The 13144-nt window shown below is 42.3% G+C and overlaps 3 non-coding genes across 3 annotated transcripts; all 3 read right to left on the bottom strand.

Moving 5' to 3' along the window:
* Positions 1-816: 816 nt before the first annotated feature.
* Positions 817-930, bottom strand: LOC138229571 (U5 spliceosomal RNA). The gene has a single exon (XR_011185981.1). It is a non-coding gene; the product is annotated as a U5 spliceosomal RNA (small nuclear RNA).
* A 393-nt stretch (positions 931-1323) lies between these two features.
* On the bottom strand, positions 1324-1437 carry LOC138229578 (U5 spliceosomal RNA). The gene has a single exon (XR_011185988.1). It is a non-coding gene; the product is annotated as a U5 spliceosomal RNA (small nuclear RNA).
* Positions 1438-4739: 3302 nt separating this feature from the next.
* Positions 4740-4881, bottom strand: LOC138229486 (U4 spliceosomal RNA). The gene has a single exon (XR_011185897.1). It is a non-coding gene; the product is annotated as a U4 spliceosomal RNA (small nuclear RNA).
* Between the last annotated feature and the right edge of the window lie 8263 nt (positions 4882-13144).

Raw genomic sequence — 13144 nt, 5'->3', positions numbered from 1 at the left:
TAGAGGAATGACAAACTGTGATTCTGAGAGACTGTCAAAAATCGCTTTCTCCGTTTGCGTTGCAAATAAGTGAAAACGCGGTCTCAACCCAGAGCCAACGTTAGCCTACTATACCATGTTCAGCCACCGCTAGAAAATGTACGGCTCTAGTACCGGAGCGACGAGGATGGGATTCAAACCCACGCGTGCAGAGCCCAATGGATTAGCAGTCCATCGCCTTAACCACTCGGCCACCTCGTCGAGGAAACTGGGCTGTCCGGACATGGGTTGGCACGCTCCAGATGATCTTTTTTCTTTTTTTTCCCTCGTACTCGAGGGTCATTTTCCTGTTCCACATGCGATTTCAACATTTTTCTTGGGAGATGTCAAGCCAGCAAGCCACTGCTGTGGTTCAGTGGCCAGTGTGGAGTTCAGTGGCCCTGTTTATTATGCCTAATAAACAGGAGATCCTGGGTGATCCTAGATGATTGCAAGCCGTACAGCCTCCGCCATGCTTCCCAGGTGGGATGAGGTTTTGGAGTTGGTATGCAGTGTTTTGTTATCTCCAAACATAACGCTGTGCACATTTACCAACAAGTTCAGCTTTTGTCACGTCTGTCCACAGAACATTGTTCCAGGAGTTGCTCTGGAACATCCACGTGGTCTTTAGCAAACTTGAAAGGGGCAGTGGGGGCAGACACTTCCCGCCCCCCAAAGAAAAGAGCGCCAATCAGACAGGCGGAGACCAAGGACTCGCAGAGCAGACAACCACAATCGCCATAACAAGAGCGATTGTGAGCGGTTTTGTTTTCTCTCTTTGACCAGCCCAGCTGCACCCCACCCGAAAGCAGGGAAGCAGAAAAATTGCATGGAACTCATTCATGCTCCTCTCCACGGAAATCTTTAGTAAAAGGCAAAAGATTTGTATGAAATGAATAGAAACCAGAGTGCGTGGCTGCACAGCTTCAGAAGCCCAGGCCACCTTCAAGGCCTCTGCCCTGCCGGTCGTGGTTGGCAATGCACCAGGCCTTACAAACGAGCCAGTGGGGTCCGTTCAGCTCCGGGCTCATCGCCTGCGGCTCTCGGCTTGCGGGCGTGCCCAATCCGTGCGATAACTCGGAAAACACCCGGCCACACTGTGCCGGAAACGACGCACTCTGGGAAGCCGCTTTGCAAAGCGAGGTCCCAAGATCCCCTGCGGCCGGACACTTCCCGCCCCCCAAAGAAGAGAGCGGCAATCAGACGGGCAGAGACCGAGGACTCGCAGAGCAGACAACCACAATCGCCATAACAAGAGCGATTGTGAGCGGTTTTGTTTTCTCTCTTTGACCAGCCCAGCTGCAACCATCCGAAGGCAGGGAAGCACAAAAATTGCACGGAACTCATTCATGCTCCTCTCCACGGAAATCTTTAGCAAAAGGCGAAAGATTTGTACGAAATGAAGAGAAACCAGAGTGCGTGGCTGCACAGCTGCAGGAGCCCAGGCTGCTTTCAAGGCCTCTGCCCTGCCGGTCGTGGTTGGCAATGCACCTGGCCTTACAAACGAGCCAGTGGGGCCCGTTCAGCTCCGGGCTCATCGCTTGCGGCTCTTGGCTTGCGGGCGTGCCCAATCCGTGCAATAACTCGGAAAACACCCTGCCATACTATGCCGGAAACGATGCACTCTGCTACAATATGATTGCTACATATCTGCATTTGTTGGTTTTTAAGGAGTAAGAGTGCAGGGAGTTTAAACCTGCGATCCAGTGTGTTGAAGTATTTCACAGCACTACCCCTAGCATATCTGGAAATAAATCCTCATAATGATTATTGCCCTGGGCATGTACCATAAAATCAGTGAGCATATATATATATATAACTGTGTTGAAGCTAGAGACACAGAATAACTGCAAACACATCCTAAATACAGTGTTCCTGCACCTTTGACCTCATCCAGAATGTATCCTTTTTTGAAAGGGATTGCTGTCAGAATGCACAACTGAATCCCAAACAGAATCTCTAGTCAAATATGATCATTTGTGAAACAGGCAAATGAGTCTCTCAGGTGCCCATTGCTCATTTTCAGACACATTTATGCAATACTTTCACCATGCATTGAGCAATAGGGATTAAAGACACCACAGGTAAGGTTTTCGCGTTGAGCAATAGGGATAAAAGATACCAGAGGTAAGGTTTAAAAGTGATTCTGAGGTGTAACACATCAGCTAGGCATCTGAAATGCGGGGTTTGAGAGCCCTTCAGGGAACACCGTACCCTAAAGGTACCAGAAGTCCACTAGTATAAGCATTAAGTCACTGTCACCCCTGTTACAATGTGATTGCTACATATCTTCATTTCTTTGGTTTTTAAGGAGTAAGAGTGCAGGGGGTCTAAATCTGCGATCCAGTGTGTTGAAGTATTTCACAACACTACCTGTAGCCCGTCTGGAAATCAATCCTCATTCTGATTGTTGCCCTGGGCATGTACCAATAAATCACTGAGCATATATATATATAGCACTGTGTTGAAGCTAGAGACCTGTATGTATAATATGATGCTAAAATGTTATTTTCACATATATTAATGTAATAAATGATTGCTTATGCTTTATAAACAAATCTAATTAAAATAAAAGCTTACGTTTTGTATTTATCTTGTACCATAGAACATGATTTTCTTTGTATTTCAAGCCCACAAAGTGTCCAAATGACGCACTACATAATATAAGGAAGATTATCACATGCATATCGGTATTATCTTTCTTATGAAAATGCATTCCTTTCATTACCTTTTACTTTTTAAAATGAACTCAAATTGTGTATAATGTAATAATTTAAGTAGAATAGATTCTAATAATATAAAGATCCAGTGTATTGCACTGGCCTGGTCAGCCTGGCCTGGTGGATGGTGCACATAGCACTTTCAGTGCTGGAGGTGTTAATGGCGGAGGTGTTGGAGAGTGATAGCTGTGTGGGATGGGTGGGTGAGTAGCTGTCGTGGGTTGTAGCTTTTCCTTTGCAGCTTGTCCTATACCTTCCTCCTGTAGGCGTCCTTGCTCTCTCTCAACTTCTGTTTTAGCCCCCATCATGTAATGATGAACATGATTTACATGATATAAGGAAGATTATCACATGCATATCGGTATTATCTTCCTCATGAATATGCATTCCTTTCATTACCTTTTAATTTTTAAAATGAACTCAAGTTGTGTATAATGTAATAATTTAAGTAGAATAGATTCTAATAATATAATGATCCAGTGTGTTGCACTACTTCACTGCTTCACTGCTCTATGCCGTCTGGAAATAAATCCTCAGACTACTTACTGCCCTGGGCATGTACCAATAAATTACAGGAGCACATCTATATATCACTGCGTTGAAGCAGGAGACACAATCACTGCAAACACATCCTAAATACAGTGTTCCAGCACCTTTGACCTCATCCAGAACGTATAATTTCTCTCAGGGGCCCATTCCTCATTCTCAAGACACATGTATGCAGTACGTACACTATGCATTGAGCAATAGGGATTAAAGACACCACAGGTAAGGTTAAGACATTCTGACTATATTCTAAAATATTGGACTCATATTCTTATGATGGCAGACATGATGCTGTGTTTAAAACCGGGGTTAATGGACATTATATGACTGTCAATTCTGTTTTGTTTTGTTTTGGAGACTCTTGGCTGCCTATGTGGTACAGTGCAGCGTGAAAAAAACATTTTCCAAAACTGTGTCAGCTCAAAAGTTGTAAGAAAACCTTTCCAGCTGCTTTAACTCTCTTCATTTTTGTCATTTAATTGTCTGTCGGCACTATGTGGTAGGGTTGCATGACAACCCATCTCACCACGGAAAGGAACCTAACAGCTTTTGTAAGAGAGGAAAAAGGGACCTGGCCTGTACGGAGATCGAACCCACAACCTTGGCGTTATTAGCACCACGCTCTAACCAACTGAGCTAACCAGCCTCACGACAGCAATCCTCTCTGTGCTGCAAAAAATCGAACTCAGGGAATTTCTTTTGCTCTCCTTTGAATAGAAAGCCGTGTAATTCAGTGTACGGGCTTTCTCGTGCAGTTTCATGGTTCTTGTAACCCAAATCCTACACTGGCGTGAAGTGACCCCCCATTTCACAGCATTTTTCAGCTGATTTAAAATGTACCTAAAGGAGAAGCATTATTGAAGACCATCAATTACCAAGAGCATTTGTCAAAGGTTTTGGTGGTCATTTTTAATGACCACATAGCGCTGTGACCTCGGTTTTACATCTCATCTAAGAGACAGCGCCCTTTTACAACACAGCGTCTCCGTCACTATGCTGGGGCATTGGGACCCGCACAGACCTCAGGGTGAGCGCCCCCCCACCGGCACCATTAACACCGCTTCCAGCTGGAAACTTTGTTTTTCCCTGTAGCTCACCCTCATCCGGGTACTGACTTGGCTAACAAATGCTTAGCTTCAGTGGGTTTTCAGTTGCGAGTTGCAAGGGGATGCAAGTGATGGAGCCGCTCGCTGCAAAAGCCACTGTTTTGGCTGGGAATCGAACCAGAGCCTCCCACGTGGGAAGCGAGAATTCTACCACTGAACCATCAATGCTCAGTACCCAGGCATTCAAAAAAGACGCTTTTTTGGTGCTCTGTTAAAAAAGCGTCGACATTACCTCTTTCAAAAGGCTTCACTTTCCTAGTCACATTCCAAGGTTCATTGAACCCGGGCTGTTTCCTCCAGCGGTATAGTATTGCAGTTAGACAGCACGATGCCTGCAAGATTATGTCACGCTCTGACGAGACTGTCAAAAATTGCTTTCACCGATTGTATTGCAAACCGGCGGAAGCGGGGTATTGGGAAAAGTTTTCAACTAGCAATAATCGCGCCTCGGCTAAACCTCACAGGCTACGATACTGCCAATGCGCAAAGCTGACGGTTGCCAGGCAACCGCGGGGATCCTATGGAAATCGTTATCAATCGTCTCATGGCATGTTGTTGCTGTAACGCTTCATATTTGTCGTCTTCTTCTTCTAGCTTGAGGTTTTGAAGAATTTCATGACAGACAAGGGCTCCGTCGGGAACAAAGGGCGTTGTGAGAAAACCGTTGCTTATTTTCAGCAGCAGAAATACAACCCTTTAAATACAAGATGACAGAACAATGACGAAGGGCATGCCGGGAGGAACTCATGCACTACAGAGGAAAGGGGGCGGACACGTACAGTTCACATTCAAGCCACAAGTACTCTTCTCGGATGTTGCACAAACAAATCCTAACGTCCTGAAAGCATTGCAGCATGTTTGTGTCCCACTTCCCGTGGCTGCAGGACGACTGACACGAAGGGACAAACACAATCTGTGGCGTTTAGCGTGACATAGTCTTGCAGGCATCGTGCTGTCTCACTGCAATACTATACCGCTGGAGGAAACAGCCCGGGTTCGATGAGTCTTGGAATGTGACTAGGAAAGTGAAGCCTTTTGAAAGAGGTAAAGCACTGCACAACGGAATTGACGGAGAATCTTCCAGGGGATTCTGAGCGGTGTCTGCATACACGCAGTCTGATATGGGTGCTGAAAGCTTGAGCTACTCTTAATGTCATGCTGCCTTTCCCCGGAGTAAATCTGTTACATTGAAAGAATGCTTCTCGCAGGTTCAAAAAGGGACCCTTGAATGTGGACATAAAAAAACAAGAGTTCGCTGGCATTATATCCTAGAAGACACAGACCGGCGCCAGACCGGTAAAATGCCAGATGAACTAGGGATTGGACAGTTTCCAAGTGCTTGTACAATCGATGGAAATGTTCAAATAAATGTGCAAAAGAAATAAACAAAATAATCATTTATTTCTTTATCATATTGGCTAGCTAATGTCTTTGCTAGTTAGTGGCTGTGTTTCTGCGTTGGGTAGCAACGGGTGACTGTTCTCAGGCGGAAGATGTAAACAGCTTAATGTTCGTGTTAAATAATTCATTCTATACAGCAATCGCATATTTGGGTACCGTTTCATAAAACTTTCATGCTTAAAATGTTTAGGGAGAAATGGAAGACTGGTGTGTATTTTTTCTTTAAACTACCAAGACCAGCCATACACAGTACAGTTTATGTACATACAGTAATGTTTATGTTCCTAAATTAATATTGTTTATGACCTTCAGATGCGTTATGCTCCTCTTCTTTTTATGCTCAGCTACTAAAATTTCCCTTTAGTGGTAAAATCCATATAAATATTCAAAACTAAGCGGATTAAAATGTGCACAGTAAAGACATTAAATGATTAAATCTTTTCACTACCAACCAATGCACCACGAGTGCCCCTGTCGGTCATTTTGGCCAGCCAAGCACTTACCGCGGTGTCCTCCGGTGCCCTGCAGTGGCTTGTGGGTAGGTTACTGTACCGTGGGTTTTTATCGCGCATTTTGAATGGCTGCATCTGTATGATGTTATATGATGGGTTTTTTTTTTTCAAATTTTCACTCCTAGGAATGAAAGCTGTTGTTATATGATGTTTATTTTCAAATTTTGAAAAATCAAAGGATTCTATCTTTCTCCCCTTGCAGGCATCGGACACAGAGAACCTCATGGTTTTCCTAAAAATCATTTTTTATGTTCCCTGGTGTTTCAAACTTAGTTTTAATCAATTTTAATTTGTTATTATGTTAAAAACAGGGTAATAAGTTTCTTATTGGACTATAAATAATGTCATATTGTCTGCTATAAAACTGATGTTTTCAACTCCATTGTAGAGATTCTAGAATCAACCAATAGAGAATTGAAATAAAAAAGGGCATAAGAAGACATTACCAACAACGACCACAAGATGGAGATATTGTCCAAAGAGGCAAGAGGGCAAAGCCGCGAAAAGGTAAAATCATTTCTTGAAAGAGATTGCTGTCAGAATGCACATCCGTATCCCAAACAGAATCTCTAGTAAAATATGATCATTTGTGAAACAGGCAAATGAGTGTCTGCTACAATATGATTGCTACATATCTGCATTTGTTGGTTTTTAAGTAGTAAGAGTGGAGGGGGTTTAAACCTGCGATCCAGTGTGTTGAAGTATTTCACAACACTACCCCTAGCACATCTGGAAATAAATCCTCATAATGATTATTGCCCTGGGCATGTACCAAAAAATCAGTGAGCATGCATATATATATCACTGTGTTGAAGCTAGAGACACAGAATAACTGCAAACACATCCTAAATACAGTGTAGTTCAGGTGGGTAGCTGCGTCAGCATGCGTAGGCTGCAAAGGAACAAGTAATAGGTTTATTCCATGCTGAAAAAAAGAAGAAAGAGAACACAACGTTTCGGCCATGGAGCCTTCTTCAGGTGTGAGAGAGACAGGGCAGTAGGCAGAGGTAAAGTAGCGGGAGAACAAAGGTTGGGAGGGTGGAGGAGTGAGAGACGGGAGCAGGGGACAGAAAGAGAGGCCAATCAAGAGGTGTGAAGTCAAAATGGGTGCAGAGAGGTGTGAAATGAAACTTCCAATGAATGGAGAAAATTTAAAAGAACAGTAGTCTGTCATTAAGGGAAGGGAGAATGTGTGATCCTAGCTGCAGAATAATTTTAGTTTCGGTGGTCTTTCTGATGTATGAGTTCCGAAAACCGTTTTTGAGAACACAGACGGAGAGATTAGAGTGGTCGGGGCCGTCAGAGGTGAAATGAGAAACAATGGGCTTGGAGAGATCTTTAATCTTCACAGCCCTGACGTGTTCTCTGAAGTGGTCTCCGAGTCTCCTTCCTGTTTCTCCAATGTAGATGGCTGGACATTTACTGCAAGAGATACAGTAAATGAGGTTGCTGGAAGTACAAGATGCTGTCTGGGTGATCCGGAATTGTCCTGAGGGGCCTTGAATGAGTGTGGTGGTGGCTGTGTACTTGCAGGTGATACAACGAGCTCTGTTGCAAGGGAAAGTGCCTGGTGTGGATGGTTGTTGAGGGCGGTCAAGGGAGCTGTGAACAAGGAGGTTACGCAGATTAGGTGGTCGGTGATATGAGATGATAGGGCGATCAGAAAAGAGGGCCCCAATGGAGGGATCATCCTGTAGGATGGAAAAGTTGTGGTTAATGGTCCTGGGGATAGGAAGTGTGTTAGGGTGGTAAGGAAGCACCAAAGGAATGCGGTTGTTACGGCGGGAGTTCCTGATCGGGTTGATGGTCCAGGGGGTGTTTTTGGCTCGGGCAAGGGCCCTGTCAATCACACTGCTGGGGTATCCTCTGTTGATGAAAAATGAGTACATTTCGAGGGCTTGGTTCTCGAAGTCGATGTCATCGCTGCATAGTCGTCGTAACCTAAGGAACTGTGAAAAAGGAAGAGAGTTTTTAGTATGGTTGGGGTGAAATGAGCTGTACAGGAGGTAGCTGTGTGAATCCGTGGGTTTGTAATAAACTGAAGTGGACAGTCGGGGGTAGTTGATAGACAAGTGGATGTCTAGAAACGGAAGAGTGGTGGAAGATATGTTAACCGTATATTTGAGGGACGGGTGGAAGTTGGTGAAATGGTGCAGGAAGAACTCAAGCTGATCGCTGGAGCATGTGGCGGCACCGACGCAGTCATCAATATATCACTTGTAGAGGTCAGGGACATAGCCAGTGTAGGAAGCGAAGAAGCGTTCTTCTACCCAGCTGACAAAAATGTTGGCATAGCTGGGTCCCATTCTGGTGCCCATGGCCACTCCACTGACCTGTTGGTAAAAAAGATTATTGAAAGAGAATGCGTTCAGTGTGAGGACCAATTCTGCAAGGCGTACCAGGGTGTGGGTGGGTGGATCAAGCACTGTGCGTTTGTCCAGCGTGTGCTTGAGGGCTGTAAGGCCGTCATTATGGGGAATGACGGTGTACAGAGATGTGATGTCCATGGTAAAAATGTGGCATTCGGTACCCTGAAATTGGAAATCATTGAAAAGTTGGAGCGCGTGGTTGGTGTCTTTGATGTATGAGGGAAGATCTTCAACCAGCGGTCTCATGAGGCTGTCGAGAAAGGCTGAGATGTAAGTAGTTGGACAGTTACATGTTGATACGATGGGGCGTCCAGGGGTGTCAGGTTTGTGGATTTTGGGGAGGAGGTAAAATTGAGATACCTGTGGATGTTCCATGATGAGCCGGTTCGCCTCCTGGGGGAGCTCGTTACTGCTGATAAGAAGGGAAATGGTGGATACCACTTCCTTTTGGTAGTCAGTGGTAGGGTCCTGTTGGAGAGGGAGGTAGGCAGAAGTGTCAGTTAGTTGTCTAGAGGCTTCAAAGATATATAGATCCTTACCCACACCACAACAGCACCTCCTTTGTTCGCTGGTTTGATGACGATATCATCCCTGTTGCGGAGAGACTGGAGCGCCTGATTTTCTCCTTGGGTGAGGTTAGACCTATGTTTACTGGGTATAGAGAGTGCCTTGGGAGCTTGATTAGTGCATTGGTTGATGAAATAATCAACTGGTGGAAAACGGCCAGAGGAGGGAGTCCAACAGCTCTGTTTGGGATTAATGTTGTTAATGACTTCAATAACCGGGTTATAAAGGAACAAGTAACAGTGTTCCTGCACCTTTGACCTCATCCGGAATGTATCGTTTTTTTAAAGGGATTGCTGTCAGAATGCACAACTGAATCCCAAATAGAATCTCTAGTCAAATATGATCATTTGTGAAACAGGCAAATGAGTCTCTCAGGTGCCCATTGCTCATTTTCAGACACATTTAGGCAATACTTTCACCATGCGTTGAGCAATAAGGATTAAAGATACCAGAGGTAAGGTTTAAAAGTGATTCTGAGGTGCAACACATCAGCGATACAGCTAGGCATTTGAAATGCGGGGTTTGAGAGCCCTTCAGGGAACACCGTACCCTAAAGGTACCAGAAGTCCACTAGTATAAGCATTAAGTCACTGTCACCCCTGTTACAATGTGATTGCTACATATCTTCATTTCTTTGGTTTTTAAGGAGTAAGAGTGCAGGGGGTCTAAATCTGTGATCCAGTGTGTTGAAGTATTTCACAACACTACCTGTAGCCCGTCTGGAAATAAATCCTCATTCTGATTGTTGCCCTGGGCATGTACCAATAAATCACTGAGCATATATATATATAGCACTGTGTTGAAGCTAGAGACCTGTATGTAATAATATGATGCTAAAATGTTATTTTCACATATATTAATGTAATCAATTATTGCTTATGCTTTATAAACAAATCGAATTTAAATAAAAGCTTAAGTTTTGTATTTATCTTGTACCATAGAACATGATTTTCTTTGTATTTCAAGCCCACAAAGTGTCCAAATGACGCACTACATGATATAAGGAAGATTATCACATGCATATCGGTATTATCTTTCTTATGAAAATGCATTCCTTTCATTACCTTTTACTTTTTAAAATGAACTCAAATTGTGCATAATGTAATAATTTAAGTAGAATAGATTCTAATAATATAATGATCCAGTGTGTTGCACTACTTCACTGCTTCACTGCTCTATGCCGTCTGGAAATAAATCCTCAGACTGCTTACTGCCCTGGGCATGAACCAATAAATTACAGGAGCACATCTATATATCACTGCATTGAAGCAGGAGACACACAATCACTGCAAACACATCCTAAATACAGTGTTCCATCACCTTTGACCTCATCCAGAACATATCATTTCTTGAAAGGGATTGCTGTCCGAATGCACATTCAAATCCCAAACAGAATCTCTAGTAATATACGATCGTTTGTGAAACATGCAAATGACTGTCTCAGGGGCCCATTCCTCATTGTCAGACACATGTATGCAATGCTTTCACCGTGCATTGAGCAATAGGGATTAAAGACGCCACAGGTAAGGTTAGATGTCATGTTCTATGATCATTTCTTTCAGCATTAGGGACTAAATATACTAAACGTATGATGCTTAAATGTTATTTTCACATATATTAATGTAATAAATGATTGCTTATGCTTTATAAACAAATCTAATTAAAATAAAAGCTTAAGTTTTGTATTTATCTTGTACCATAGAACATGATTTGCTTTGTATTTCAAGCCCACAAAGTGTCCAAATGTTCTATGATCATTTCTTTCAGCATTAGGGACTAAATATACCAAACGTATGATGCTAAAATCCTGAAAAAAAAATGTGCTCCATCTCGTCAGTAGATTGGATTCCAAAACTGATTTGGGTCAATATACATTACCTTTGAAGATAAGGTACAGTCTACTGTAGGGAACCATCAACTTAGAAAGCATTGGCCTTCCCTGGGGGTCAGGTAGGTGCAAAAGATAAACCTTTATCCTATCTTTATCTTAAGATAAGTGGCCAAGCAGTATTTTTCCAAGTTTCACCAAGCTCATCATGTTGCCATAGTAGACAAAGTTCTATAAAATGTTAAATAACTTTTAAAAAAAGCATCTTGGTCTTTCAGTACTGTACAAGGTGAATTAAACTGTCCCTGGTAATAAAAAGTAATTAGAAGCATCCCAGAAACTTTATCTCTAGAAACATTAGCTGTTTTATATCATGTAATTTAGTGTGATGTTGTCAGAATTCAAGGACATTATCACACACAGAAATTGGTTCAGTTAAATCTAAAAAACACACCTAAACATGGGTTTAAATGTAAAATAGAAGTCTTACCTCTTGTCAAAAGATTTAATTCAAGAAGCGATGTAATAAATGATTGCTTATGCTTTATAAACAAATCTAATTAAAATAAAAGCTTAAGTTTGGTATTTATCTTGTACCATAGAACATGATTTTCTTTGTATTTCAAGCCCACAAAGTGTCCAAATGACGCACTACATGATATAAGGAAGATTATCACATGCATATCGGTATTATCTTTCTTATAAAAATGCATTCCTTTCATTACCTTTTACTTTTTAAAATGAACTCAAATTGTGTATAATGTAATAATTTAAGTAGAATAGATTCAGGTAGGAAATATAGAGTCATGATGTTTATGGCTGACATCATTTCACATGTGTGAATTTTAAGCTAAGAAATAAAAACATTTACAATGAATATACCATTGCTTAATTTTTAATGCCTTTAAAAAATAAATACCTCCTGAGAATAATTTGCCACTCCCAGATCCTTGGTAAGGTACTGTTTGAATCCAATCAGGAGAGGAGCATCCAGGGAGTGCTTTCTATAGAGTCCAGCTTGGGCCACTCTCTTCCGGCCTGCTGATACTTTTTAACTACTCAGGGCCTGTAAGGATATAAAACACCAGCTTAAACATTTTATACCTATAAGACAAATTAGAATTTTAGTAAAAAAAGATACATCTGAAAAATAAAAAGTCTTACTGCTGATAGAGTTCTTCAGAGCTCACATCTTTCCCTTCCTTATCCGCTTCTGTTTCAGTTTCTAGAGGAGCCTCTGGCATCTTTTCCTCCTGGACAGCGGCCTCTTGCTCAGGGCCGCTGGAATGCAGGTAGATTCTTTTCAACATGCTTTTACATAATATGTTGTAACAATGATTTCAAAAAGAAACTACAGAAGCCTTACAGATTAAAAATATCTCACCTTGCCGATGTGTCTTCAGGCTTCCCGTGTACAAAAAGGCCCAAGGACTCTAGCAGTCTTACAACCACTATCCTGTTTGCCTCACCAGACACGATCTCTGTTCTGTGGTAATCCACGATGACCCCGTTCTTCAGGTGATTCATCATGTCGTCCCTCGCCTGTTGAGAGGCCATCCTGATCTCTTCTGCCATGGCGTGCTTCATACATGCCCTCTTCAAGTGAGCAGGAAGCTGATCAAAAGTATTCAGGCACATCTTGCACACCAGGGGAATCCTCACGGGTTTCCTTTGAAAATAAATAATACCATCTGTGTATAGAAACAAGCTAAGACTGATTTCTTAAATTATCCTTAAAATTCTCTCTCATAGTTTGAGCATAATGATTTTATTGCATTTATATAAGAATTGCTCATTGCTCCAAAATAAATAATGGTTTCATAAAAAAGTGAACACTTACTTGGTCTCAGTCACAGACTTTCCAATAGAAGCCATTGTGGAGTTCAGCAACTGCAGGTCCTAGAAGTGGGGAAGGAATTTTAAAAGAGAAATTGAATTACAATACAGAAGGAATGGCTGAGGGATCACTGAAACATATATATATATACAAATTCCAAAGACTGAGTCCATATAGAAACACCTACCTTTCATTTTCAGTATAAGAAAAAAAAAACATTATCTTCCAAAGCATCATAAA

The sequence above is a fragment of the Lepisosteus oculatus genome, unplaced genomic scaffold (genome assembly GCF_040954835.1).
Source record: "Lepisosteus oculatus isolate fLepOcu1 unplaced genomic scaffold, fLepOcu1.hap2 HAP2_SCAFFOLD_45, whole genome shotgun sequence".
NCBI classification, from domain to species: Eukaryota; Metazoa; Chordata; class Actinopteri; order Semionotiformes; family Lepisosteidae; genus Lepisosteus; species Lepisosteus oculatus.
Note: the sequence above shows the minus strand (reverse complement) of the source record. Positions and strands in the feature narration are given on the sequence as shown.